The 22526-nt window shown below is 36.4% G+C and overlaps 1 protein-coding gene and 1 long non-coding RNA gene across 2 annotated transcripts in view; one reads left to right on the top strand and one right to left on the bottom strand.

Moving 5' to 3' along the window:
* The window catches only part of LOC136344394 (cell adhesion molecule 2-like), a 77346-nt gene extending 55960 nt beyond the window's left edge, over nucleotides 1-21386 (bottom strand). The window contains exon 1 of the mRNA XM_066291813.1: nucleotides 21110-21386. The gene's annotated coding sequence lies outside the window, so the exon portion shown is untranslated. The remainder of the gene's footprint in view (nucleotides 1-21109) is intronic.
* Nucleotides 287-1143, top strand: LOC136344522 (uncharacterized). Its single transcript, XR_010732976.1, has 3 exons — nucleotides 287-593; nucleotides 648-853; nucleotides 908-1143. It is a non-coding gene; the product is annotated as an uncharacterized lncRNA (long non-coding RNA).
* Nucleotides 21387-22526: the final 1140 nt, after the last annotated feature.

Below are 22526 nucleotides of genomic sequence, written 5' to 3'. Positions count from 1 at the left end.
AAAATTAATTAATAAATAAAAAAAAGGTGAACTGCCACGAGGCACTAATTAAACAAAAATAGCAATGTGTTATCGACAGTACCATGCGCAAAACCGCCGGATGAATAATCGACAAAATGTTACGATTGAGAGTCGCCTTACGCAAAATGTCAAGTCGTATAAATTTAATGTGCTAAAAAAGAATGAAGATAGAATTGAACGTCTAAACATAACCCCATTTTTTGCACGGCTGACGTTTAATTTGTTGACATTTTGTTTGTCAATTTTGACGGTAAATATTCGGTTTTTTGAGAACCAAAATAGTCCTCCTGATTATTTATTGTCGATGTTGTGATTATTATTATTGTTGGTATAACGCCCAAGTGCTTAAACAGTCGTTGTAAGGAGCTTATAGCATCTCTTATCAACTGCTTTGAAAGAGAATTGGAAAATAATGGACCCTTGTTACCATTGAATTTAGTAACGGAGGAAAAGTGAATTTTAATATTTTGAAGTTGAGTATCATAAATTCTTGTTTTATTTAACGTGTCTCGAATACACTGAACTTGAACTTGTCGACCGTAAGTGAGGTATCGGCAGCAATGAATGGCAATGTGAGGCTGCATTCTCCAAGTTTTACGTTTTCCCCCATATCATTGTGTTTTTAGCCATACAGAATTTATTTGGGGAATTGCGAAACCTCACTGCAGTAGACCCATTGGGAGGAATGAATATTCAAAAACCCGTGTTTCAAACGTGTAGTACAAAGCTCTTCGCACTGTCAAGCCAGATTTGTGGAGAAATTCTACACGACTTCGATTATTATATCGCGAATTTTGCCTTTTAAGTGCATCCTCGATCATGAATTTAACAGGTAAATTTCGACACACTTATCATTAAATTTAATGCATTATATAAATTTTTTAAGAGACGTTCATACTCAGAGACGTCATAGTTATTGAGCATGATATATTGCTAATTAGATAATTGCCTCGGCGAATTCCTGCAAAGCAGTTCGGGAGAAAGTCTCTCGCTTCATATAGGATCTTATCCTTTATATTATTTTTCAATCGCAAAAACACATGATATTCAGAGTCAAAATATTTTTCCAGAACATGTCTTTTTTGTAAAAGATTTTTTTTAATAAGGCCCCAATAAAGCTTCTGTTACAACTCGACTTGAACTAACAAAAAACAGATATTTTGGAAATTGGTTAGGGAAGAAGCCACGAATTTGCCTCGTACAGCAAAATTGGTTCCATCTTATAACCTGCCCGTAATGCGTATTACCACATAAAACTCCTGATATATTAGCAAATACACTGATAATCAATTGAATTTCCGTTGAAAACGACCTGTCATGTCCTCATCTCTAAACCATTAAATTTCATAAATACACGCTGTTTTACGTATTGTTTCCAAACTTAGGATCATTTTAGCATGTTTGCCAGATGTGGCTTTCTAACCCCATGAAAGTTGAAAACTATTCAATAACACTTTACCAAGTAGGAAGATTGTAAATATGTTTGCGCTTTTATGCAAACACAAAACGATTTTGTTAAATATAAAAGAAGCCTCCAGGCTCCTAAATTCCTTAAATTCTCACCGAAACTTCCATTAACAATTAATTTATAAAATTCTTTGATATTTACATTAGATTTACGAAATAACCGCGGCTAGATTCCAAGCACTACAAAATGCGCGCATTTACAGACTGATTTGTGGCCCTCTGGACCTCATTTGCATCAAGCTCACGAATGCAGTTGGTTACACGTGTGTGTAATTCCTTTTTACGGTTTGCTGGTGTAACGTAAACTTGGTCTTTTATCTTGTCCGACAATTTAAAATCCGGTTGGGCCAGATCAGCAGATCTGGCGGGCCAACCCCCTGGGTCGAAACGCCTAAACCAACAGTCGTCAAACATTTCAAAGAGCTACTTCGTTACCTCCCGTTGTTTCCGTTACTACGCATTACCTCGATTCAACCAACTTCCTCTATCGTGTGGTTACCGAGAGAGGGCAATCCCGAGGCATTGAATTTGTAACTCTCTGTATACAGATTCTTTAATATACAACAGCCGGCAACATTTGAGTTATTTCGCAAGTGGACCGGATTAAAACTAATAGAAAATTAGCACGAAATATTCCAAAAACTTTTGAACTAATATTAGTTCTTGCAGAAGCTCCACTAATTAACTAATTGCTCTTGCATATTCCTGCAAAGCAGCTTGGAAGAAAATCTCTCCTTTCATAAAGAACTTTATCCTCTCCTCCATCTGCTTTACATATTATTATAAAATCCGCGCCTTAGTGGAGTCCCTTAAGAGAAAACCGAATTTACCTAAACTTCGAGTTAAAAGCTGCTAATCCTTGTAATCCTTGGCGAGAATTTGAATTTGTATTTCTATCGGTCCTTAATGGCTGTGTAAATTAAACCTGGAAAAAATTAAGCACCTGAAATTATATTATAAGAGATGTTGGTCATTTATCTCTGCTCTCCACTAAAAACCAAAAGCACACCGTAATTACTTTAGAATTCCCAGGCAGATCGTTGTTTTTACTTATTTTGACCTAAATTAAAGGGAGAAAGTATTAAAAAGGATTATCGCGTGGAAAAATGCGGGAGCCATTCTACGATAAAAAGGCGATAAGGACCGTTGGAACCATTACCCGTATTCCTTTGTTTCCTTTTGCTTAATTTGCCTTTATTTCCTGAGCTCAAGAGGCTCGAACATTGGATTAACCATGGATTAGGATGAGGAATTTGCGTCACATTTTGTTTAGTACATGACACTTTTCCTATTTAATTAAACCTTTTCACCTTAATCTCTCTCGACGATTGTCTTCAGTTTTCCAGAGGTGCACTTTTAATAAATGAAATCATGAGCTTCCAGAAAAAGACTCCCTTTGTCAATATTTCGGCAGTTTGGTTCAGGCTTCCTCGACGGTGCCTTCGTGATACTATACGAATACCAACTCTAGAGTCGTCCTCCCTCGGCTATGTGGATGAATTTGAGTCGTCAGATGATGAGGATGAATCTAAATAATCAGATGGTGAGGAGGAATCTAAATCATCAGATGGTGAGGACGAATCTAAATCACCAGATGATGAGGACTGAATCATCAGAGAAGGGGGATTTGGAATTGTGAAGGTTTTCATTTATTAGGTAGTTATACTCGCTGTCTGTGTCTATAATGGCGTCATTGACCTCATGGTCTAACACAGAATGTTCTATGCCAGAGGATGCTCCCCTAGTTCTCCAACGAGCAAGATGCGACAGGAACTCCGATGCATGATGACGCGATTTCTTAAATGAAAGTGACAAGAATCTCGTTCTCTTCGCCTTCGTCTGAGGAATTGTCGAAGCCCTTCGGTTTGAGCAAAACTAGGAGTTTGATTTTTTACTGATACAGCTGGGATCGACTCATCCTCCGTTTCGTGAGCACGCACATAGTTACTATTAGTTCGAACCCTGAGCAATTAAAAGTCGTATCATCATCTTCAGCCTCAGGGGCGACTCATAGTTTTTCGTTCATATAGAAATCAAGAAAATATTTTATCGCTATGGAACGGAGATAATAAACCTTCCTCAGCAGACATCGCACAGATAAAAGTATCCACATTCTCAGCATTACCACGGCTGTCAGGAAGCCCCGAAGACACAAATAATATCTTCGCATTATGTAGAAAATTTGCATTATACTTTGCAATAATGGCAAACCAGTTTGATGCAATTAAGTATCCAAATCCTGCGGCAAACTTTGATGCAAATATTTATGAACCTGGCTATTTAAAACAAAGTTGGGAAGTAGTTTGCACCAACCGCCTATAAAGCGGCCTGTAGCAAAGTTGCAAATTGAATACGGTTACGTAGATGATGTTTGGTGGCTCGTTTAATTATTGTTATGAAACACCGCAAATTTTCCGTGTATATCTTGGAGCTATTTATTTTTACAACCGATTGAATAATGCATATTTTAATGGTAGTTTCTATGACATAAATGTATTATATTATTTGCGGCTTAGCTATTCAGGGTTTAATGTTTGGTTTTATACTACTGAACCATGAAAAGGATTTCGTGCAGGAGGTTACTTTGAGCGGTTTGGATAATTAAACGAAATGTTTTGTTGTCAAGCCGTTTTGTAAATTATGATCGCGTTTTAATGGGGTACAGGCCCCGGTAGTAGATACGAATAGTCGGTTTAGATTTGAATATTTAATGATTCAAATTAGAAGTGGTAGCAACATGTAGATTAGGGTTGTGGATAAGTAATAAGATAACATTTTGCATTATATTCATATTTTTCGGAATGAAACGTTGGGTTGCCTTCAGTAAGAGCTTAATCGATTATCAGAACTTGCCAACGGGCGCTAACAACAGCAGCAGGAGGAGTTGAAGAAGCGACGGCAACAATCGAATAATTATTCGTTTAAACGAATTTTGCTTGGCAACTTACCTACTTGGTCAGATCTAAGAAATATCGAAGTGGTGCAATATGTAACCCTTGTTACCGCCCATCGTCCCACTCAAAATAATTATGACAACGGTACCGCCTGCAGGGGAGTGAAAAAGCATTTTCTTGTGGCAATTTACGACAATAATGATAATTGTCTAACAAAAATAAAGTACAGTTCGTTTATTATGATGAAATAGATTTTTTCATACAAAACGACGTTTCTTGGATTTGGAATATAAATAAGATATTCGCATTCCTAGACGACAGTATAATGTCGCATTTTATTGAGCATTCTATTAATACCAATTAATACTACTCTATATTAAATTACTTTGTTGACAATATTCCCATTATTAATTCGAGATTACTATGAAAACTAATTACACGTTCGATGTATAGAAGTTGAAATAGGACAGTTTTGTGATCAATTATTGATTTGTGATTAATTGCTTATTAAATGTAATCTTATGTGGTGAATAAATTTCGATCTAATGTATCGAAGACGTGAAGGAAGGGACGGTCATTGGACAGAATATACAGTAGTGGTTTAACGCGAACCCACGACTTTTCCGAGAAAACCATAGTTTCCAAAAAAAATAAATGTTTGGGTCCCCATTCTTGGTATTTTTAGACCGATTTATTTATAAATCTCTGACTAAATCCATATCCGGGGATGGTTTCAGAGGAATATATTTTTTCAACAGAACGGTACGCACTTTAGTATTCAAAAGCTGTTAGAAAATGGCAAAATATTGTAACGGCCGGCACGGCGGCCCGATCTTGCCCTGCTCAATTATAACGTATTTTTATTAATAATTTAGACTGTTTTTTTTAATGAAATATAATTGATTAAATTTTTGTTGCAATATAAAAGTATAATATTTTGCAAGGCGCATTCTAGTTTTAGGTCACTACGTTATATTCCATGAATATAAATTAATTATGCGTATCAAATATTAGCAATATTCTGAAAACATCAATATTCAGGTATTTTAATCATATTATAAAAGGTTCATTATTGAATATCCTTAATTTGATTTCCGGCAAAAACAGAATTTGTGTATTGTTCCCCACTCTCCGAATATCGTGCAGTTTATTAGTTTTATTGCAAATTAGTCAATGTTTTTTCTTTGGACAGAGGATATTGGTAATGTATATATTTTGTGTAGATATTCGCCATTTATGGATTCAAACAATGGTAATAGATTTCGCACAGACGTGTGAAAAAATTGCACACTCACTTTAAACAACTTTGACAACTATCGTCCATCATGGCTGAATAAGAAACGCCCTCGCGAAAACTCCCAGAAAGCGTTAATTAATTCAAAAACCCGAAACTTTTGAAGGTCTGAAGCAGAAAATCATCAAAATCCTTTCATAATCCCGGCTGAGATATCAAAAGAGAAATAATTTATTTATGTCAGTAGCATTAAGCCTCGAAATAAAAATCGAGATTTTATGTAACTCCTCAAGATAGAGGGTAATAAGCAATTTGCAAAAGATAATGCCCCAAAGCTCCGTCAATAAAAGGGTTCATAAGAAAACAAAGGGCTTGGCACCCCTTTAATGTACCCGGGCTTAAAGTTTGAGACAAAAGGTAGCTCTAATTTAATATCCAGGTATTTAGGGCTTGCGCCAGCTACGCGTCGTAAGGAAGTGTTGCAAATAGTGCAGAAAATTTAAAATTTATAACTCAAAATTTGCCTCCGTTAAACTTGTTTATTACTGAGGTATAATTTTACAATTAGCAGTGTCTTAATATTTCCCAATACACGAGCAGCAGTGTTATATCTCGAAATATTATGGAAATCGAGATGCGACGAAGCGTCAAAATAATGAAATATTATTATAAGGCTATGGCAAATTAGTCCTCCCCCAGGAAATTCAGTCAAGCGCGAAACCGGAGATGTAATAGGGAGCGAAATATTCCGGGCCCTATTAGACACTCCCCAAAGCTTAAGTTAAAATCGTTAAGCTCTCCCAGCTAATCATAAGACTAAGATTTGGTGTACGAGAAGTTTAGGGAAGTGGAGATTTATCGTTAGAGCCTCTTGGCGAACGCATTATTTACTTTTTCGAGATGTTACTTTTCCTCAGAATTTTCTCTTCTGTTATTGAGTAATACGAAGATGTGGACTTGGAAAAGGTGGAATTGCCTCGAAACGTGGAGGAGAGTTATTAGGAATTATTATTATCAAGAGCTCGCTTCTGTCTTATATTTAAACTATAAGGGGATCCTATAGAGTCTTCTTAGCAGCGATTCGAAAGCAAGTATTGTCTTTAACGAAAAATCCGTCGTTAAAATGGCATCTTCGCTACATAGATTCCCGATTTACCTAAATACATAAGCAATGAATCCCGAGTAACGATGACAATGTGTACAAATCCAGCGATGATAAAAATAATTACAAAGGATTAGAGTCAACTGATAGCTCTGTTGACTTTTTAATAGTCATTTATTGCTAACAAATGTTATGAGGGTGAAACTTATCCAGTTCGCTTGATTATAGTTGTTGTGAGGCTAGGAACTATGTCCCTTTTGAGTACTTATAAACTTCCAGATTTCAAATATCAAGTCTAATCCTTCTATTGACCATCACTTGCAGAATGTCTCTCAGTCCCGAAGTTTAAGGAGAAATTGAAACAAACAAGAGCACGTCGGATAATCCGGCTTGGCTTCTAGGTGCAGAGTTTCGAGAAGTTTAACGTCGATTAATTAATCCCGACTTAAATTAAATTTGTATCGCTTTAGTTTCCCTATGTCACTCTGATTTGATTAATAGGGATTTGAACGTTTCTTAAAACTTTCTCAATGTTCATTTTTTCGACACTTAATTTAATTTTCCTTCAGAATGTTGCAACTCCTCCGTAATCTGGTGCATCCATGAGCGACGTTAAATTATTATTATTTTTTTAAGTTTTAAATACATATGTGCAGGTGGTGCAAGTTCACTCCAGTAGGATACTATTCCAATTTAATACAAAGGGATAATTAATGGCAAATTCTGGAAGCGATTCTCACGGGTATGAGCAGGATGTGCCCTTGGATAACTGGATAGTTAATTGTTGCAGGTGGAGCGATTTATTGCTAAGGTGATAGTGGTGATGCAGGCACCAATTCGTTGTAATGAAATTTGTCCTTAGATTGTTTTTTATCGCCGAATAACGTGCACCCTCTCAGCTTACGGTGTTGACAATGATTACATTTCGCTTCCATCTTAACGCACCATTGAAACCTCGCTCCAATTCAAAGTCAGTTTTCTCGCTAACTAAAAGCTCGATTTCAATATACATAGAGGACCACAAGCTCCTCATAAATTCGTTAAAAATTGAAGGAAACATTTTTCACTAAAATGCTGGAACACTTCAAATATTGTTTTTAGTTGTGCACGTTTAGGTGTAAGAGGCACGGATGCAGGGTTGTCCAAGTAGTAGATAAATGTACCTCTAGTTTGTTCCATGTGGAACCTCATGTGTATTATGACTTTTTTGAATTTTTTTGAGAACCTCTGAAGATATCTCATGTTATGTGTCCGTATCAAAATTCAACAGTTTTAGAACAAAATACAAAAAATAGAATTAACGATGGAACCATTAATACTTGAAATATGACAGCGCAAACTACTACAATCTAATGTATTAAATATTCGAATGCGCCCCGTTGACTTCCTGACAGCGAGCAAGCCGCAATTCAAATTCCTTAAGAACTTTTCTTATCATTTCAGGAGGTATTTGTTGAGCTTCTTGAGCAATTTCATTTTTAAACTCGTCTATATTGTTGGGCTCACTCAAATAACCCTGTATTTCAGATGACCTCGTAAAAAATCCGTATGGGCGAAGTCAGGCGATCTGGCAGGCCACCCTAAATGGCGTGTTAAATGACATATGTTCAGAATTTGTTAATGAACTCAAGAACGTCATACTATACATACGTGGTGTCCCATGAGAAAAATATGAAAAATGACTTTTATCTACGGCACAGTTAACTGCATACGTATCTATTAAAAAAATGTTTGATTCAATTTTTAAAGAATTCGTGCGGGCCGTTCGGTCCTCTATGCATATTTTATGATTTGATGGTTTTTCGGGGTGTTCTAGTAAGTGGAGGAAACCAGGTTTCTAGAACTCTAGTTTTAACGTGAAGTGTATCATTATTATGATCATAAATCTGCTGACATGAACTATAAAGAATTACATCCTTAAGCATATGCAAATGTAATATTATAAAGCATTTTTAACGCTTCGGGGTGCAAATTTTTTTTAACTTAATGGATTTCAAATACATGATAAGAGTAGGTTGTCACCACTTATAAACATACATATTCATGATTAATGGTGCATTATGTTCTTGGTAATTGCATGTAATTCGAAAGTAATCTGAAAGGCATTTTTTCCTTCATCACGTTAATTTTGTTATTCTCGATATCCTATTCGTACTGTATAGCATAACAAGGTTAAACATCTATTTCATCACAGTTCGTGGCGAATTTAACGATTTTTTTCCGAGGGTAATTATGAGTTTCTTTCATGTACTTTGCACGAAAACGCGATGTCAAATAAACCTAAATTAATAAATATATTTTAACTTCAAATTTTGATGTAAAGCTAATTAGAATTCAAATGAAATTGCTCGTAATTAATATTATTCACAATGTTAACTCCAAATCCATTTTGAAGCACACAATCGCCGTAATTTCGTATGCAGGTATTATTGTTTCCAGAGGTTCAGCTTCCCAATTTAATGCATTCAGCTATTTGCAATTATTCTGTAACACGACCTTTACAATAGCCTTTATTGGCATTTTATGCATTACTCTCGAAGAGAAAGAGGCTAAAATTGCATGAATATCTATGTTTAGCCTCAAAGCTAAGCGCAAAGAAATGATTCGTCCTTCTTCTATAACCGCCACAACTTTTCAAAGGACTTAACGATGATTTCCTGCTTGAGACCCTCAAAACCTTCCAAAGCTTCTCAATTAATTAACTCTTGAAAGCTTTCGAAAGTGCTGGATTATCCTTATTAACCCTGATTAGCAGCAATATTTCTTTCCTTTCAGAAAGAAGTTCGGACAAAATCACTTTTTACAAGGCGAAAGTTCATTTTACGGTTGGTTAGATCTTCACTCAGATTTAGATCCTCAAATCGTCTTATGAAGAGACTTTGCCTAATTGTTTCTGGTAAGGTTTTAGTTTATCATATACCCGAGTGAGCAGCTTTAATTATACAGTGTAATGGTGTAAATTTATGAGGGGAGGATTTAATAGGAACGACCTCATCGATTCTGCGGACCGGGTATTCGATGGACGCAGACTGCGTCAAATCGCGGAAAATCCTAAAACATTTTCCTAACGCGACGGCAACTAATTAATTCACCCTCAGGAAATTCGCCGAAGCGTGAAACCTCGAGACATATAAACGGAACAAAATCATTCGAACCCCTATTAGAAACTCCCCGAAGTTTCGGGGTTAAAATCGTTGAGCTTTCCTTCTAATCATACGGTTAAGGCTTTACGTGCAGCAAGTTAAACTTTCTTGTAATTTATACTTATGGTGAAGACGCTCTTAGATTTTGCCTTAGCAACTCGTACCACATAGTACCGTTAATGCGAAAATTGAACTTTCCATTTGGGCACCCCATATCTGCACAACAAAGCTGTCCGTTTATAGTCTGCCATACATTTATATTCAAAGGGTGATTCGACATAAAATACATCCTGGCTTGGTGGCGCGGAGGCAATTTATCAATCGTGAATTTTCATATGCCTTCAACGAAAAAATATACCAACTATAGAGGGAGGTTTCGGAATTGCGCATTATATTCATGGACTTAACAATAATTTCGGGGTAAAACTCCTGGGTTTTAGCTATTATATTAATTTTCTCGAGGAAGTAAATTACATACTTCCACACAATAATATACTCAAAATAAGCAAATGAGTTTAATTTCACGCCTCGGTTCGTTCGAGTTTTGCTTATATTATACGTAGACATACTTTACAAGTTTTGATATTAAATTTAGGTCATGTATAAAAGTACAAATTGCCCGTGGATAATTTAAATTTCTTTGACAATATAAAATACGAACATGAATTGAAAGCTACATATTAAAATTACTCCCATAAACACAGGGTGTTCCAAATGCCATTGAGGTATCATTGCTGTCTCCCTAACGATCAGCGCTACGAGGTCGGTTAAATCAGAGGAAATGTGTCAAACTTGGGGGCCAGTTATTATTCGGGGCAAAGAGTGTTGCCAACATTCTCTATTTCCCGAGATATTGGGAAAAATATGAAAATGCCAAAGTTCAATTTCGAAATCGAAAACTGAGGGTTTTCCAAAAAAATGTTTCGTACAAAACGACGACACCACAGCAGTTTTCAACGATTTGGGGTAAAACTGACAAGCATCAAGGTTTTTCTTTATGAATGTGAACTGAACGTTATTACAAATGTGAACATTAACGATCAAACGACACATTTAAAAACTTAAAATAGTAAAATATTTTTAAAATACTAATGTTCAAAATGACTCTGAATGGAAATTAGGTCAACTATAAAAATTTGAAAATTGCTCTAGTCAAGAGCTCAAAAAAGTATAAACTTTTTGTATGAAATATTTTTTTGAAAAATCTTTAGTTTTTGATTTACTGTGAAAATTAAATTTTGGTATTCATCAGATTTCTCCCAATATCTCGGAAAAAGAAGGAAAAGTTGGCAACACTGTTTATGGAATATTAACCGAACCTGAAGTTTGACACGTCTCCTCTGATTTAACCGACCGCGTAGCTCTCACCTTTTAGCAGATAACGATGGTATCCCATGGCGTTTGGGACATCCTGCACATTTTTAGGCAGAATATGTTGGGGATGGTGACGTTCCGATGTTATCAGTGAGATCAAGGACGATTTTCTAATTAAAAAAGAAATAAAGTAACAGTTTTCTTCCACGGAACTCACGTCTAAAGGGGCTTCAATTCTGACACTATGTCGGAATTACGCTACAAAGTCTCTTTTATTACGCTGCGTAGAAATTATTATAGATATTTTTATTCGCTTGAGAAAAAGCCTTAATGCATGACAATCTCTCCATTATTAATCGGCCAAAACTAACTTCTATCTCTAACAACCATTCATAGGCGTCATTACGAATCCGTTTCTCATAACACGAGCATCTTCAAAACTACTTCACATTGCAGTTCCATTGTGACAAAGTCAGTTCACTCCTATTCAACTCAACCTCACATCGCTACACATATCTCACAATACTCCAACGGAATCAATGGCTGTGTTAGTCCAAGTAGCATAGAGGCTCATTAAACCAATCCTGGAATAAATCTCGAAAATTGAAACTTAAACCGCAACGGAGCGCTGAATATGAAGACATGTCTAGAATTAGAATATCTCTGGATGAATATCCGTAGGGGCTTATTAAGATTCTTATTAAGAGAGTCTCTGTATGTCTGGAATTAGAGTTCAGACTTGTTACCCCATAAACAATAATTGTTCGAGCATGTTTTACTAATCAATATCATCATCATCGACAATGACCACTATCCATTAACGTGACAATCGAGGACAAATGATAAAATTACATTAATGACAGTCGTCATACTCCGACCTTATCGGCTAGAGATTGACTACTAAGTTCATTTGACAGAAAAATCGATTATATTCTTTTAATGTTGTGCGGAGGTTCAGGTAAAAATAGTCGCAGTTAGTGGATAAATGGAAAAATCACTTGATCGAATGGAGGTTAATGGAGTGGTAGAAAATGGGGGATTTTGATGATCTATGGATTTATTGCTCAGCTCATGAATGCGGATTTTGACCAAATGACAATCGAATTATTAAATGGTTGTGGTTGACCATGATTTATGAATTGTGAATTTATTTGAAGCTGGTTTTACTAGTCGCAATAAAACATATTCACCAATACGGTTAAATTCTATTACTAAAAATAAGGCGTACATTGCATACTTTCATCGGCAAAAATGTAATACTTTCATTTATTTAATCTCCGATAGAAATATGGTCCATAAGAGGTATTTTTGTAATTTTCCATATAAAAATAATTGGGCGCTGAATTAGATTGAAAAATATAGCGACTGTCCAAGCGAATCCTGGATATCGGAGATTAACATGGACCATCGGTTTTTATGTTTTTGCGCCTGCACCGATTATCCAACCGAAAAATTTTTACACGAAGGTCGTAGTACCCAAGAGCGGCCATCATCATGCAATTTTTTCAATCTTTTAATTAGAGCCGTTTTGGCGCAAAAGACGTCCAAATTTCGAAAAGTTCAATGTCCCGCGTAATCGTTCGAGTCGACGATTGATCAGAGTCGAGGTCCGAATTAAACAAACACGAAGTCCCCAACACCGGAAGCGTAAAAACGCCATGTAAAATGGATTGTTTTTTTGTTGTTGTTTTAGTATGACCTTATATTTAAACGCAACAAAAAGAATTTAAAATGAATAAATTGAACAACTAACTACATGTATAAAAAATATATATTCAAGTTCAACCAAACAAATAAGTGAGCAAAAACAAAGAACTTTAACATTGTTTGCAAAAATATTTATAGCTAGTGCTCACAGAGACCACAAACGAATCTGACCAATCGTTGCTTCGGACGGTTACGCGAGAAATTGAAATTTTTGAAAAGTGGTAGCGTGTCGAGCCAAAACGGCTTCAATCCGAAGATTGGAAAAACTGCGAAATGGTAGCCGATCTTGAGTACTACGACCTCCACGTAAGAAGTTTTTTAATTGGATAATACGTGCAGGTGCAAAAAAATAAAAACCGATTTCCCACGTCACTCTCCCATGTCCAGGTTTCGCCTAGACACCCGGTACAAACCGGGCAGACCACACGTACATACTCCCATCCATTGAAAAATTCTCCAATTTCCATGGATACCACCGAGTCTTCGTATTTCCAATTAAGAACTGTTAGTCTTAAGGAAATTGCTGAATGATTTTTCATACTCAGAACCCTGAGAATTTCTGCGAGTTTTACTGCAAAGGCACTTGATCTTAATCAGTTATTCTCTAGAAGCTTAGAATAATTTTCGCCCTCATGAACGCGAAATTCTCCGATGATGTATGAATATCTTTTTACTTTCGGACGGATATGGGTTGATATTTTGAATTACCGTTTCTTCGAATACTTTTAAAATTAGCTAATGTAGCCCACAAACCTCGAGAATATTTCTGTCGATATTCGAGTGCTAAAAATGAGTTGTAGTCGTAATTTCGCTAGCACAACTGCCGTACATTCCTCGATGCGATATACCACAAAGAGCGGCCACTCTATTCTGTTAAAAATAACCAAAAGTGAATTTGAAAATAAGAAGTCCGAAAATCCGTTCAGTCTTGATTTCAACTGACATCTTTCTACCCGACGAAGATACATTCTCTCGACCCTGACTGGCAAAAACTATTATAGCGACCAAATCAATTTTGTCATTTTCATAACGTCAGTGTAACGTGTCTGCTGCTCTATCATATATTTATATTCAAAAGCCGATCGCACATAAAATACATTTTGGCCTCATGGCATTTACGTAATTTATCTTACACATGGTGGGTGCACACGTTCGATCCATCATGGAACATATTTTTAGTCGTCCAAAAAACTTCCCATCGTGCATTATTAAATACTTACAAGGAAACTTGGTTTGCAGTTAAGTTTGACGTCTATATTTCCATTTAAAATTGAGTAGTTACACAAATTGATGCACTCACAAAGAGCGTTCAACGACTTCCTCAATTTGCAAAGAAAGGGGCGTTTAAGGGCATAAATTTCGCTGGAATCTCGAGGAGAATATATGTTATTAGAGGAATCTCGCTGAAAGTATAAGTTATGCTATCAGTATCTCGAAACTTAGTACATGAATTCCACTTAACTAAAGGCGTTTTTCATTTTTCCCGTCCAGCATTTCCGCTAATTTGCTATGGGTTTAATTTCACATTTTACACTGAGACATTGAATTTCAAATGTGACTCAGTTACGATTAACCACCAGTAACTAAATTTATTAAAATTAACTTGCATTATCACATTACCTTTTCGCTTTGCCTCCAGCTCATAATTTCCAGTTTGCTTTATGACTAACTGAAATCTTTAACATGCAAATTATGACCTACTAAAGTTCTCCGGTTTTAATTTAGGTAGTCTGCATTGCAACAAAGAGAATTCTCAAAAGAGTTTTCAAAAGGGGGGTGGTTACTTCCTCGAAGTTTAGATTTTTTCATTATCCGTTGAAAACCTCGGATTCCGAAACTGAGAGAATTTAATTACTTTTAATATATTATTTAATAGTTCAGTGAATGCAGTTGGCAAATTCCAGTTCAATTAATAGAGGCGATACCCGTCAGCCGGGCGAAAATTAAATGCTAATCCCTAACAATTTAGATATTTAAAATACATGTAAATAGAGTCGTATCCAGGATAATTGAACTGTTTCCCGAATTTATGCACTCAAAAGTTGTTAGTATGCAAATGTTGCAAATAAAACCTTTAGTGCATCACACGTGATAACCGCGCTGGATATACGCATTATATACAAAGTATCTGGAGCCCCACTCTGACGTAAGCACAAAAACATCGCAATCACTTGAAGCAATTTACAATTTACTGCTATGCGAAGGTTGACAATTTAATAGATTTTTAAGGAAAAATCTCTTTTTAAATGCTTTGAGTGATTCCGAAACAGCGGGGAAAAAATCCACGACAGACTCGGTATATGGCAATTTGCATGTTGAAGAAATGCGCCTCGTTTCCCCAATAGGCGGATTTCTAAATAAAATGTTTTGCGCATTGTGAAATTTATTTTATTTTATTTTTTCAAATTAATTAAAAGACACATTTTGTGTGTGTTTTAATTGAGCAGTTACAGCAGCAGCGGCGGCATAAACGAGCAGTCAGAGTAGCGGCGTCCACAGCAAAATTAGCAACGATGATAATTAATACAGGGGGGTGCTATTAACGTGACAGTATCGCGTTGTTTCATTTTTGGTTATAGAAGATGTAACATTACGTTAATTCCCAATGAAAGAAGAAACGTTTAACTTAGGACAATCCGTAGCGTTAGCCATCGCTAATCATTTTTGGAACTTATTATAGGGTCCACTGGCACTTTCTCTTACTGGAAAACGCGATTCACAGTTGATCGAAATTGAAGACGTTGATTTGTGAATGGTATTTCCAGTGGTGCTTCCATTTATCCTGATATATTTCACCTTTACTTGAAGACCCCTCGAAATTAGTCACTAAGTCTCTATTAAACTTTTTTCGTCACTTAGATCTCTTTTCACTTTAGATCAATAAATCTTAACGCTTCTTATCAATTGCAATGGAAAAACCTCTTAGTTTTATTCTTGACCCTCTACAAACCTCTAACACATCTCCTATCTATCTAAAAGTGAAATTGGACCCTGAAGCTGAACAGAAATTTATACGTTTGCACAAGTGTGAATAGAAATTCATATCTTCATTACGTCAGGATTGATCAAGGGTCTTTTATCAATTTTACTTTAAAAAATCGAGACGTTAAGTGAGATTAAGAATGTCTTTCTTCTCGTCCTAAACTTGCAAGAGGAACTTAAGATAAATCACGCTCCTTGCCCGGCGATTTATTCATAATTTACCATTTTCAGATTGGTTTCTTAGCGTTTTGCGAAAGTTATTTGATAATGCCTCGATACGTTTCGGGGATCTCTGAGGACAAGAAATTCCTCGGTAAAACACGAGACAACATTAAATAATTGCAAGAGATTGATTGGACAACGAGGAATTAATTGAAGATTTTTCACCAAATCATTAACTATACAAGGCGTCAAGTTCTTCCCTCTCTATAGCCAAACTGATGATGCCCCAAATCAACGCTTCAATTGAAAATTCTCGCAATCAAAGTTCTGTCCAACAGAGTGTTCGTACTGAGCCTCTTGTTAGATATAATTTGGATACTTCTCGCTTCTGTCACAACCAGTGCTACCACTCTTACTACCAAATTTCACGACACGAACTCTACACCTTCCCATAGTAACGGTCAAACTAAATTATCTCTCCGCAATGTTGCTTGTTTCCATTCCTGCAGCAAACTTTAGGGTCCCCAGATACTGGACAATTAATCGACTCAAGGGCGGTCAATATGTCCTTAAACGGATTATCTGTGTATTAATTTTCGTATGTGCATCCCTGGAAGTTCGAGACTTCAGTCAATATTGTTTCGAAGTGAAAAGGACTTAGCGGGATCTGTCGTAGTGATCCTTTCAGATTTGCGGTGAATATAGGCCTGAACTTAAACTTTTGCTGGAGTATAATAAACTGGATCGCACGTTGTTAACTATGAAATTTAACCAAACATAATACACAATACGACACCCGAAACTATTCTAAACCAAACAGTTTATTTTAATTGCTCGTGGTGAAGGTTTAACTTTGTAATTTAAACGAAGACACGAGAAACGAGTGGGATAATGATAGCAATTAGCATAACCCCAACCGTGGGGAGAACAATAACAATATGGTGGGCAATCTTGTCGGAATTTCAAATTATACGGGTGTGGAATCTTAAGATTAGTGCTCATCGTCTTGATCTTTAAAGGGGTCAAGTCTCGGACATTTTAGTTGGTAATCAAGTGCAATTTGTTGCCGTTCGTTAACCATATATTAGAAGCATGCAGCTGCTTCGAAGCAATCACTTAAGGCTTTTAAGCCTGTTTGCTGTTAGCTAAATAATAAAGAATTTGCATGCTCTTGGGCTACATTGCATGTCTTTTTAAACTGATGGGCGCTGACCTTAATTTTGTTGATGAGGCTTACGGGAACACACAACAATTTTTAGTTTTCAATGGACTTACCACGGGATTTTCTGGCAAACATGCGAAGGGTCAGTAGCATTTTCCATTAAAGTCGATTGAATACCGGTCATTTGCATCCATACTCTTCATTGAAAGTGGTCGGGGTATTTGGGAATTTAACCAACACGATTTTGATACCGACGCGGTGAGTAGCCGTTGCCCATTAGGAGGATTTCTTCTGTTAATTTTCAACTATAAATGTAAGTTACGTGTTCGATGACTTCCTGAGCATTTGGGCCAACTGAACTCTTCCGATGCACTCGATTCATTTCACATCTTATCACTTTCAGTGCGATAAATTATTCCTTCTGGAATTTAAAGGGAAGTTAATTTTGGAATAAAAACCCCTAGAGTGGGCCAGTTCATCCTATCTGCCTCTGAATATGAAGTTAGACTGAAAGGTCTCACGGGACATTTTCCTCAACTTTTATACATTTTGCGACATGATAATTCTCTATCAATTTTATTGCAAAACGCTTCGAAGCGATCTAGTTATTCTCGATAAACTTTGAACTCACCTCGCCCGTTTATCAAACGAAACTAGGAAGATTCAAAAGAAATTCTCACCCTCATCGCACCATGATTCATTAAAGAACTTTCGCGTTCAAATCGAACAATATTGATCAATTCTACTGCAAAAATCTTTGAAATTAAGTTGTTATTCTCAGTAAACTTCCAGAATACTTATTCTCCGCAGTAATATTAAACTAAGCTGAGAAGTTTAAAAAGATATTTATGAAAGATCTCTACTTTCCAGATCGATAAATCCTGATGTTCTTTGTCAGTTTTACTGCAAAACTCCTGAGATGAATGAGTCATTCTCTATAAACTTCCAGGGCGCTTAACCTCCGCATGCAGGAATGTGCAATTAATGTACTAACTAGGTACTAAATATGAGCCGTGATTTATGCATTATTTTTTACTTTCTAATAGATAAATTCTCATATCGTTTCTCAATCACTTTGCTTTAGAAACCAAGGTCGGATGGGGGACTTTGTAGTCAGCCTGAGTGTGGCAGTCGAGTGAGAATTTTAGGGAAAAATTATGTACTCCTATGAAACGACTGGAATTTTTCCTATTAATTCTTTTTCTTTACTTAAAAATTAAATATGGCCCTTCTCTATGCGCATTTTTAGACACCAAATTTTCAACACTTCCCCTCCCTGGCTCGTAACTATCCCGGAAATAATGTACCGCGACGCTCTCCAACGTTGAATGAAACCCTCTCCAGAAAAGAATTCTTAGTTCCTTCGGACTTAATTGAAATATTTGACATTCCTAGCCCTAAAACATTCCAGCACCAACTTGCAAAGCCCCTGTTTTTACCACTAAGCAAGAACCAGCAACGATATGATGCATATTATTATGAATTGCCCTTTGCGGTAGTGAAACTTTGTAAACCAAGAATTATGGCCTAGTTTATTGGTATTTTGTCCTTGTGTTCATAAAGTTAAAGGGCGCGGTTAACTCTAAGAAACTGGGGCTACATTCTCAGAAATGTCCGGGATACTTCAAATGCGAACGTCTTCATAGGGATCTCGACAACGGTAAAAGATGCAGGAATTGTTGTAGTCTTTATGCCTTGCCGCAAAGTTTTAAAATGGTCTAAGGAAGACCGTATTTATGGGCAACCATTTTAATTTTTTATCAATCTACTTGAAAGAGTACTTTATTGGAGAAGTTGGGATGAACCTAAGGGCAAAATCTGGCATTTCGACGTTTTGCAATCACCATAAACTTTTTATTAGAAACGGGGACGAGGTGTGTTTTTATAGCAATTTCGTTGGATAAAATATAGTACAATGGTAGGCAATGCAATATCCCATACAAGATGAAACTAATGTTTAGTCGATTTGCTCATAGGTGGAGAAGTCTGATAACCATGCGAAGATGATAAGTTCTTTTATATTAACAGATTAGTTCAGTCTTGGGTTGGCGTTACCGACCTGCTCTGCGGAGAGCCAATAACGATTAGTAGAGGTTAGTGAGCAAGTCAAAGCTTACTTAAGCAGTCAGAAAATGTGGGTAAAAATATGAGGAAACCTTAGATTTTAAATCAGAAAAAATACGAGTTAGTTCTTATATTAAGTTGGACATTTTATATAATCACACTCCGGCCTCTTTCTCTTCGACTCTTTCTCTCTTTCTCTCAGAATAATGTATTCATTTAATGAAATATTCCCCATAGAGAGAACATAAACCGGGTTTCTGTGTCGAACAGTCAGGTAGCCCGAAATTTCCTACCAATAAACTTGAAAACTTCGGTCTTAGCCCGTAATTTCCCAACAAACTTTCGAACGGTGGCGTTTAAGAGAAAACTCTCAACTTTACGCCAAATTCAATTAAGGTTTGAAGTAGGTACACAGAAACATTTAGTCAGGTGAGATATAGCCATCGCTTTTCCTATTAATAAAATCTCGTGACTTACAAGTTACACCAACCTTCGACGACTTAAGGGTTGACTATTTAAGTTTCAAACAATTTTGGTGAATTTATGGAGTTTTCTGTGAAACTCCATTTTTCCCCCGAGGATGAAGTCTAAAAAGTATTTATACCCAGATTTATCTCTTCCACTCTCCATTAAACCCCCTGTTCTTCGCCTATATGGCAATCCATGAAGCCTATCCGGTTGTGCAGTTATTCGCAATAGACAAAGAGAATAAAACTTGACGGGAATCAGCTTTGGCCGGGAAACCATTTCCAGGGAAAGTTTTTGCGAACACTCAAATAAAACAATTTATGTAGTTGAATGCCAACTGTAAAGAGTGGAAAAGTGTATCTTTAGGTACGTAGAAAAGATTAACTTATCGAAGGGAACTTTAAATCTCTTTCCCAAAGAAGCGAGGCCATTAGTTAAACCAGATTTTCGAGTGGAGAGCTCGGACCATTCAGCCGGACTTTTAGGGTCTAGCCATTACACAGATTCTTTAAAATCCGTTTCAAATTACATTTAAGTTATCGTCGATTTATACAATTCGGGAATAAGTGCAAAGCGGGATCCCCGATAGTATGAATTGCTGAACAGACAAAAGTGGAGGATTTAGAAGCGTATTGGGAAATATCTTTAGGAGATGGATTCTTTTTGAAAGTGGTTGATGGCTTAAGAGGAACATTAGTATTTGAAATATATGCTTGAAATGCGGTTTTGTTGCCAAATCCATTTAGTATTGATTTCGATTTTGAGATACATACTTGGAATTGAATTTATCGATGATAGTGGCAAGGCTCGCCGAGAGAAGAGAAATGTGAAAACTCCGCTAAGAACCGGGTATTTCACTATTCGATAATGATTTTAATCACTGCAGATTTTACCACGATAAAATTTCTGCCCACGTCTGAGAGTCAAAATTTCTGCAAAAGAGCCTTCAATATGGACCATTTTGTTTATGAAATTCTTTTCCGAAAATAGACATTTGTAGCACTCGTACTGCGCGCAATCTTGCCTTACGCGCACTTGTACTTATCTTTTCATACTACGTCATATTGCGTTAATATATATTGTTCCAAAGATAATCGATAATTTTCAGTATACTTGCTATATCGTATATGAATAAATAAATTGTCAGATTTTTATAACAAACTTGAAAGCGATTTTACTGGCAAAAAATCTCAACAATTTGCCCCCTGATATTTTAATCATAATTTCGATATTTTTCCATTCCGTCTACAAAGAAATATCTCGTCTCAACTGTTAATTAAAAAACGATTGCCTCGCGCATGATTGTTTTAGAAGCCCTGAAGCTCACTTTGCATTCCATCTTTTGTCCCTACCATTTCTTTCGCTCCAAAGAAACTTTTTCTACAATACCTTTTATTATTCAGTTTCAACTCCTTTGCAACTCCCACAGAGCAATTTTCACCTCATGCAACAATTCCCACAGCAACTCGCAATTACACAAAATGATCCCCGAAATACACAATGCGGAGCACAACTCGCGCCGAAATTATCGCCAAACGCTGTTCCCAAACGACGCAAGAAAACTTCCTGGCGAATGGCGCAAAGTTTTCGCGTATCTGCCCGGAAAAATAGCCGCAAACGCAGGAGTTTCCCAGAAACTTCCACGCTAAACTGCAGGGCCAACGCTTGAGTTATCCGTAGTTTCCGGACGTGGAGTACCACGCATGCCCCGATATTTTATTTACGTGTGTATAACAGTTGTGTTAATCATTTCTGAAAGTTCGTAGCCTCAGGTGATGGGCTGTTGGTTCATAATTTCGGACAAAATTAGGGTTCATGTTTTGTTTTAGAAAGGCCCTTTTTGCGAGAGGCTATAGGCCGCTTTCATACAATCCTGGAGCAGGCCTAATAATGGTCCATTGGTACAAGTATTGTAACCTGAACATTTACACCTCAGTATTGTTTATTAACTTTCCTATCCTGCTAGAGGCAGCAGCACGAGTAACTTCAACAACCACAACAGAAGTGTTTTTATTGATAAATAACAACTGAGTGCCGAATAATTATTTTTAACCTTTTTTTTTTAATCTTTTGCCATGCGAAGTGGTTAAAAAACGTAGCGCCTTTCCTTTTTTGCCATTTTCAGATTTATGTGCCAGCACGTTGTGTTCTAAGGGCCCGTAGCTTTCGCTTCAAGTGTTTGAATATTATGTTATACATGCCCGTAGTTTTTTAACCCTGTGTTTGTAATTTATTTCATCGACGGTAGTCACTCTGCAAGCTGTACATAAGCATTGTGTAATTTAATTGCTTATTTTCAGGTCTGCTTCGAAATTTATCTTCCCACTGGAATGGTTTCAGAACGTGTTTTCTTTTCGTTCGGTTGATGTTTGAAACGTTTGAGTTTATTACATATTTTTAAAAACAATAAAAATATATAAACATTTTGTTAAAGAAAACATGGCGTAACCGTTGCAAAAAGAGGATGGTAAAATATAAAATCAAACAACAACACAAACGCTTAAGTGATATAAAAACTTTACTTGTATGAGTCTGCCCTACTTCGCATGTGTTTGCCCTTTCGACATTTTTTCCATACCCGTGTTCAGTTTCGTCTCTTCGTAATTGCAATGTTAAACCATGTGAACATTGCGACATTATTTTTATGGTCCCGGAACTCTCCATTCAATTAAGAAACTTTTTATAGACAAACCCTTCATTATTCAGTTTCATCTATTCGTTTAAATGTAAATCGTTCTTCGAAAAAAAGGCATAAATATGTTAATTAGTGGCGTGTTTCGCTAAAAATTTTGGTCTTTACCTTCTT

This window comes from Euwallacea fornicatus, chromosome 17 (assembly GCF_040115645.1).
Source record: "Euwallacea fornicatus isolate EFF26 chromosome 17, ASM4011564v1, whole genome shotgun sequence".
NCBI lineage: Eukaryota > Metazoa > Arthropoda > Insecta > Coleoptera > Curculionidae > Euwallacea > Euwallacea fornicatus.
The sequence above is the reverse complement of the archived record's forward strand: the minus strand, read 5'-3'. Positions and strand labels throughout refer to the sequence as shown.